Source organism: Kryptolebias marmoratus, linkage group LG12 (assembly GCF_001649575.2).
Source record: "Kryptolebias marmoratus isolate JLee-2015 linkage group LG12, ASM164957v2, whole genome shotgun sequence".
NCBI lineage: Eukaryota > Metazoa > Chordata > Actinopteri > Cyprinodontiformes > Rivulidae > Kryptolebias > Kryptolebias marmoratus.
The window spans coordinates 20,736,698-20,744,051 of NC_051441.1; the positions used below are offsets into that span (position 1 = coordinate 20,736,698).

Below are 7,354 nucleotides of genomic sequence, written 5' to 3' on the forward strand. Positions count from 1 at the left end.
TAAAGTCACTTAGGGTTTCATTAGTAATATTCAACAGCAGCACATTCAGGGATTTTCAGACAAAACAAAGAAGAGTCCAGCATTTGGCTCCTCCTGGTAAACTTTATTCTGAGCTGCAAATAAAGCCCTGATATAAATGATTATTTTTTTCATGAGGAAAAGAAAACATTCAGGAGCCAATGAGGGAGTTGATTTAATACTTTTCATCTGCAGAAGCTATAAAACCTCTGAGGAGAATAAACATGTAAACCACTTGTTTCCTGAAATATCTTGTCTTTTGTAAAACAAACTGAAAACAGGAAGGATTACATTGATGAAACAGTTTTATGAAAAATATGGAAGTAATTTACTGAAATCAAAAGCGTACTTTATGCTTTCATCCATTGTTTTTGTTAGTTTTATTAAGACAGCCGTTTGTTTGGGAGCTGATGAGTCTTAGTTTAGTTTTTTAATAAAATGTTAAACTAGTTATTTATTATTATTGCTGACATTGGGGGAAGTGCACTGCTGTGGTGTTTAGAGACTGTCGGGAGGGGTTACATGTATCATGTGTGCTATCCCATCAAAAACAGACTCACATCGTGGAGTGAATCCGTTGGACTCACTGATTCGATGACAAGCTTTGTTCAGGGCGACACAGAGCTCACTGTGGCAGAAGACATCGACCTCTGACTCGTGTCTTTCAGGACTTGTCATCTTGTTGGAGTTTCAGGGGGTCTTTGTGTGTCAGATTTGGATCCAAATGCAGACTGAACAATGAAGAACTTAAAGAAAACCCAATTTATTAACACAAAGCAAACAAAAGGCTGATGTGGCAGCAACAAAAACTAAATACCAAATCCAGAGTTGCAAGAACACGACACATGAGTGAAACAACGAACCACTGCCTGAAGTTTAATGAAGACGCAAAAACATAGAAGCTGATTTGAAGAAGATTTGCATAAGGTAGAAGAACAAAAGGTGAAAGAAGCAGAAATTAGTTAAAAAAGTTGAAATTAGTTGAAAGAAGCTGAAAATGAGAAGAACAAAGCCGAAATTAGCTGAAAGAAGCAGAAAAAACAAAAAGAAAAAAGCTGAAATGAGCCTGAAAAAAATGTGTCACCTTAAAGCCCATAGAGCTGATCCCTGACCTATGAAGTGTCCAGCTGTGAAGTTTGACCTTCCTACGGTACACGGTTGCTGAGTTGGAGCACATGGGCTTGTGACCTTGAACTCCAAAAGGCTATTCCTTGACCCATGGGAGGTCCACCTGTGAAGTTTGACATTCCTACTGTATACGGTTGCAGAATTAGAGCCTTCTTTCCCATGTGACCTTGACCTTTGACCTTTGACCTTGAAATCCCCAGGGCTGATCCCTGACCCATGGGGGTTCTAGCTGTGAAGTTTGACCTTCCTATGGTACACGGTTGCGGAATTAGACCACATAGGCTCCTATGACCTTGACCTTTGACCTTGTGACCTTGAACTCCAAAAGGCTATTCCTTGACCCATGGGNGGCTGGAGCGCCCTGTGTTCAGTTTTGAGCCGTCACCAAATCTCCTAGATTTGTTGTTGAAGTCATGGCAACATGAATGACGTCATTGGCACGTGCAAGACACGTGCAGGTGCTGAGCTGTGATTGGCGGACCAAAGTTCCTGCATGCTGATTGGCTGTCAGATCATGACGACATACACAAAAAAGATATAAATAGGAGCCCTGGACTGTCTTCTGCATCCCTCTGCAGGGGGTCCAGCCTGCACACCTGCAGGTATCACAGGCCTGGCCACCTGTGCAGGTGTGCAGGCTGCATCACACGTGTGATGCAGCCTCAGGTTGGATTGCGTGACCACTGAGGTCCTTCCTCTCGCAGAGTATGGATCACCTGGCTGCCCTAAGGCGGCCGTAGTGAAGGTCACATTGGCCTTTGCTAAACACACACAGTTGTACAATCAGAACATAACCACTTATACAAAGTGTCCATGCCCACAGGGCAGGGGCCACCAATCAGCCTCCTCTGCAGGTCGGAGCTGGGCGACTCAGCTCCAAGTAGAAGATGTGTTTTGGAGCGGATAACAAATGTGACACATCATGTCTCAGTGAGTGAAGCTCTGAGCCGCTGCAGCAGAAGGACTAGATCCTTTTCCAGAACAGCTGCTGACCTGCTAGAACCTCAAACAAGTTCAAGGTGGCCTCGCAGAGGCAGCTAATGTTCTGTTTCTAGGACATTTAGTGATGGGAGTAAACTTTGCTTTTATCTGTAAAATTAATTTAGTTGAAGCCATTTTTGTTTTTCCCAAGATCAATTGTTGTGCTGGCCATCTTGGATTTCATTGTTTCCAAAAGTTAATCCTTTGTAGATGTTCATATGATTACTTTCTGAAAGTTTATTTAACCCTTGTGTGATCTTAACATTCTGTTTACTCCCCATGTCCTACGAGTCAAAAATCACCTGCACTACCAAAGCTCCAAAATAAAGCAGCTTTATTGATTTTTAAATCCAAAATCTATTTTGTGTGATTAAACAACCTGTTATTTATCAATTCAACTCAATTTAATTCATTTTTTATCATATATTTTTGTTACACAATACAAAAAGACAATCACCAGTGAACAATATTACGCTTTGTTTTTTACCACAAACCAACTATAATAACAGTTTTCTTTTACACAGTAAAAAATTATTATTGGTATTATATAAATGTGAAGTAATTACTTCTGAATTCATTATCTTGAAAGGGAATAAAACAGTCAACAGTCTGGAACTTTTTTGTCAACAGTTTATTCTTTTATATTTTGTAGGAAGTGAATTATACAAATAGTTCTCTCATTACACAACAAAACAAAATGTTGCTTGATTTTGTGAACAATTTTCAACATCAACTCTTTTTAGCACATGCAGGACAGTATGTGCCAACCTGAGAATGGGCGTTGCAGATGTATTTCTTACATGTGCAGCACACAACTTTTGTCTTGCGGTCCTTCTTCCAGGGTTTACATGCTTCTATTAGTGCTATCAGTTCAGCAGTTTGTGCAGAAAGGTGTTTAGGCAAAGAGCCAGAAACAAGCGTTTCATGCAGAGAACAAACAGCAAAGCCAACACGGTTAAGTCCAGTAGCAGGATCACGTGATGCAGAGCCATCTACAAACAACGTCAAATCAGGGTTAGCAAGGGGTACATCAGTTAGATCAGGTCTTGGTGTACAAACTTGTTCCAACACTGCAACACAGTTGTGTGGTTCACCGTCTTCTGGAGTTGGTAAGAGAGTGGCTGGATTCAGAATAGTACATCGTTTCACAGTAATGTTAGGCATTTCTAAAAGGATGGAAGTGTATCTAAGCCATCGCGCGGCTGAAATATGTGTAGTTTTCGGTTCCAGTAGTATCATCGATACTGAATGTGGGACCAGCAAGGTGAGATTTGCATATCCCACAATGTCACGTGAAGAGAGAACAGCTTTTTCTGCTGCCGCCACTGCTCGAAGACAGTTAGGGAGACCCTGTGCCACTGGATCAAGTTTTGCAGAAAAGTATGCAACAGGCCTCATTTTTCCTCCGTGTGACTTTAGAAGAACTGGCGTCATGCATCCGTTTTTCTCATCTACAGTTTGAAGAAATGGTTTGTTTGGATCAGGAACGCCCAGTGTGGGGGCAGTCTGAAGTGCAAGTTTTAGCTGAATAAAAGCAGATTCAGCTTCTGCAGACCATTGAATAGTGTCTGTAGCATGAAGATCCATACCGAGAATCCTCAAAGGACTCTCTAAGACAGAATAGTTTGGAATGAAATTCCTGCAGTAAGATGTAAGACATCAGAAAAGACATCAGCTGTTTCTTCGTCACAGGCCTGGGTATGTTTTGAACTGCAGATACACGCTCAGGTGAAATAGAGCGGCCCTGTAGAAATGATTTGACCCAAAAAGGTTACTTTGTTTTGCACAAACTGAAGTTAAGAAAGGATGGCTTTGTGGCCTTCAGCATGAAGATGTTTTAGCAGGGCTATTGTGTCTTTTTCACATTGCTCTTTAGTCGGACTACATAAAAGTATGTCATTGACAGAACCAGGAGTCAGCTTCAATGAATCCAAGCTAACTTTTAAAGCATCATTGTAAATAGTGGGGCTTTCACAAAACCCTGACACAACCGGGCGAAGGTCCACAGTTTCCCTTCAAATTCAAAAGCAAACCAAAATTGACTGTTTGGATGCACAGGAACGGAGAAGAACGCATTCGAAAGATCAACAACTGAAAAAAACTGCATCTGAAGGGTTCTGAAACAGAATAGTGTACGGATTTGGCATTACAGCTGCACGTTTCATGATCACTTTCTTTACCAACTTGAGATCTTGCACAAATCTCCACTCTTGTTTCTCACCAGGAATGCAAGCTTTCTTCACAGGAAATATTGGCGAGCGAACTGGAGAATCATTCCACGGAACAATAATGCCGGCTTTCTGCAGAGCCTCAAAAACTGGTTTAATGCCTTTAACAGCTTCAGGTTTGAGGGGATATTGTTTTTGACATGGTCGGTAATTAGATTTAGGGGTAATTACCACTGGTTCACATCCTCTAATTAGACAAACGTCATATTTGGTTTTTGCCCAAAAGTCTGTAGGAACTTCAGATTGCGCTTTAGGTAGTGAAGATGTTGCGGCCTGAAGGAAGGATAATATGAATGAAAATACTCCGACACGATGCTTCCATTCAGACAAGCGCAGCAGGAATGAGGCATCGGGGCAGAGTTTTCCCTCCTGACCAGAACAGGCAAAACTAATCTACCACAGATGGCATCTATCAGAAAAGACTCATCAGGTAGATTACAGATAATCAACTCTTCACAAGAGACTTCTTTATAGTAAGAGAACTTTTTAACTAGAAAACTGTTCAGTGTTTTTAAACCATTTTTTTTTAGAAAAAATCTGTTGTAAACACTTATCTTATCTTCCCTTTTAACCTTATGTGGATTTAACAACTGTTTCTAATAATCTCTTTTAACAATGACTTTGTATTTTCCCACTATAGTTGTTTTTTTTATTTTGCTTACATTTCAATGTATCACAAAGACAGATCTGTTTCTGACAAAAAGCATGCTTCAGAATTTAAATTTGTGGTCAGGATCAATTCCACACTTGCCACTAGTTTCGGACGATGAGTCCTCTCCTCATCATCATCACTATAGTGTTCGTCATCAACATCATCAGGCACGTCCATCTCTGCCTTCTCCTTGGCATAAGTTGTTGGTGTCACTGCAAATGCTGATGTTGATGCTTGAAGGGCTTCAGCCGTCTGTGAGGTTTGTGGTCAGGAATGGTCAGCTTTTTCCTCCAGAGGTTGTGGTATGTGTTGCACAGCCGCTGCTCCCTGAGTTGGAGAATGAGTTCTCGCTTGTCGGGGCTGTGGATTTGGGTAGGCGTCAGGGTCAGGATCCAAGACGGACGGCGCACTCAAGTCCGGGTACAACCGTTCAGAAACAGAAGAAGAAATAGAAGAATTGTTAGGACAATTATAAGGTGGTGGTTTAGTTTTTTCTGTTGTAATTACAATCTTAGAAGCAGAAACATTTTTAGATTGCGTTGAAGAGATAGAAGCATTGTCCTGTCGCCCAGTAATAACACCAGATTTATCTTTACTCCCAGCCATTTCTTTAGCATGCTTCTTCCGCTCTCTGCTCTCACTCTCTTTCATCCAGCATTCCAAACATTCTCTCTGTTTTTCCAGCTGCAGCAGGCGTTTTGTTTGTCTGTGTTTTGCCTCTCTCAGTTTATTAATTCTCTGTTTTTTGATTCTCTTTCTATTCCTTTCAAAACATTTAGCTTCCATGTGCCGCCTGCAGGAAAAATGCCATTTTTTATCCATTCATTCACTCCATACACACTTTTTTCACCGTATTTTGTTATCATAAAGTCAAACAATTCGCCCTGTGGGGGAGATCTGACCTGGGAGCTACTTTGACCCATTTCTTCTGAAATTGGGTGGGATATCCGCTTTAGACTGCAAACGTCTTCACAGAATTCACAACATCAGCTTTGTGACCGCTCTGCCTCTTATCACTTTAAGAGGGGCCTTTATTTCCTATAAAGGTCTTTAGGTTATCCTTACAGGTTTGGTTACCCGTTTTAGAAAAACCAAAACTGTAAGAAATCTACCTGCCTTATGCGCCGATAAGGTCTTCTCTAGGATTTCTCCTAGAACCAGTAGCTCCTCCAAAAACTCTATAAAGGCTTCCTTCTCAGCTTTTTCAATAGGAACCTCTATAAGTATATTATTTCTCTGTCAGACACCGTTATAGGTATCTACAAAAAGAACTAGAGAAACAAATCCTTTAATTTGACAAAGATTTACTTTTTCTTTACTTTTTTCTTCTTTTGCTCCTTTGTAATATTAAAAACCTGGTCAATCTCTGTCCCACAAGGTGAAAAGCTTACATGATCCTTAGAATTTCAAATTTAGAAAATAGTTTATTAGCCTGAGTGAGTGTCTCACCAATAACAGTGTTTAGAGTTCGTTGATCCCAGCGCTGGAGAAAACCAAGGACGAACCGACGAGCCAGCCCTCTTCTCTTTTAAAGCCTTAGCGAGGTTTGAGGCTGGAGCCTTGTGTCCAGGTCTGTAACAAAACACTGCGCTCGCCAACGTCCTCGGATGTCCAGTCGAGGCAAAAATATAGAATGCACAAAATATAGAGAGCATTAAAGACAATTAAGAATCAACATCAGAGTCCCAGGTCCGAATGGGGAAGCTCCGAATCAAAGCTCCAAGTCAACACAGGAGCTTTTATTAAAGATATTGAAATACTGGACCAGAAGGAGGAGTTAGGGAAAAGCAAGCCAGTCTGGTTCCCATGAGGAGAAAAATCAACATCATTCCTGTAAACAAGTTCATTCTGTGAGAACCCATGGGACTTGGAATAGAAGTCATAACATAATCAGGACTTATAAACAACAGGTGTTACCCTATAATAAAATCTGCAATTACATCCCTCAGCTGGAGTCAAACAGGAACCTGTGAAACAGCCTCACAGCCAGTGTGACAGGTACCGAGCAGACAGAGGAAACCCTTTAGAAGCATCTCTGCATTGCACAAAATAAAACAGACGGGACAATGAAATCACTCTCTCCATACAGGCTGCTTTAAATGGCTGCAGCTGAAATGAAAGTTGATCAGAAAGCCCTAATCAGCGCGTAAAAAGGAGAGGTTCACTTTGTCTCCAAAGTTTCAGATTATGGGGGGTGCGTTCAAGTTACAGAAGGCGGGAGGCAGATTCCATCTTGAATGATTTATTGAGTTCCAGATCACAGGTGAATTATCCAGGTATCATCATCATGTCCATTATCAGTTGGAGGGGATCAGTTATGTGGTCTGAAGAAAACAAAAACGCAAAT

At 41.1% G+C, this 7,354-nt stretch overlaps 1 long non-coding RNA gene across 1 annotated transcript; it reads right to left on the reverse strand.

The window, feature by feature from the left end:
• Positions 1-2,743: 2,743 nt before the first annotated feature.
• Positions 2,744-6,766, reverse strand: LOC108246741. The gene is made up of 2 exons (XR_001809041.3): positions 6,457-6,766; positions 2,744-5,367 (listed from the first exon to the last, which is right to left on the reverse strand). It is a non-coding gene; the product is annotated as an uncharacterized LOC108246741 (long non-coding RNA).
• Between the last annotated feature and the right edge of the window lie 588 nt (positions 6,767-7,354).